A 978-nucleotide genomic window follows, 5' to 3' on the forward strand; every position below is an offset into this window, starting at 1 on the left:
TGCAGTAGTCGAGACAAAGGCAGTGCAACCTTACTGAAGTCCTTGATAAATCGCAGGTAGAAACCTGCATGGCCGAGAAACGAACGGACTTCCCTCACGGAGGAGGGGTAAGGTAAACCAGAAATAACATCTACCTTTGCAGGATCAACAGATATACCAGTATTAGAAACAACATGTCCTAGAACAATATCTTGCTTTACCATAAAATGTCATTTTTCAAAATTAAGCATAAGGTTTGAACTAACATACCTTTCTAATACTCTAGCTAGACTATCCAAACAAAGGTCAAAGGAATCACCATACACACTAAAGTCATCCATAAAAACTTCCATACAGTGCTCAAGAAGTTCTGAAAAAATACTCATCATATATCTTTGAAACGTAGCCGGTGCATTACATAAGCCAAAAGGCATTCTCTTATATGCATACGTTCCAAAGGGGCATGTAAAAGTTATTTTCTCCTGATCTTCTAGAGCTATGTGAATTTGAAAATAACCAGTGTACCCATCTAGAAAACAGTAATGTGATTTACTGATGAGCGGATAATTTATACCCTTTTTGTCATTCTTTTTACATAGTTTTTAATATATTTTAGTTACTTTTTATTATATTTTTATTAGTTTTTATTCAAAAATCACATTTTTGGCCTTTACTATGAGTTTGTGTATTTTCCTGTGATTTCAAGTATTTTTTGGCTGAAATTGAGGGACTTGAGCAAAAATCTGATTCAGAGGCTGAAAAAGGACTGCAGATGCTGTTAGATTCTGACCTCCCTGCACTCGAAGTGGATTTTCTGGAGCTACAGAAGCCCAATTGGCGCGCTCTCAGATGCATTGGAAAGTAGACATTCTGGACTTTCCAGCAATATATAATAGTCCATACTTTGCTCGAGATTTGATGGCCCAAACAGGTGTTCAAATTTAGCCTAAAACATCTTGGCGTAAAACGCCCAAACTGGCACCAGAATTGGAGTTAAAT

Source organism: Arachis ipaensis, chromosome B5 (genome assembly GCF_059453495.1).
Source record: "Arachis ipaensis isolate K30076 ecotype BB chromosome B5, ASM5945349v1, whole genome shotgun sequence".
Classification (NCBI taxonomy): domain Eukaryota; kingdom Viridiplantae; phylum Streptophyta; class Magnoliopsida; order Fabales; family Fabaceae; genus Arachis; species Arachis ipaensis.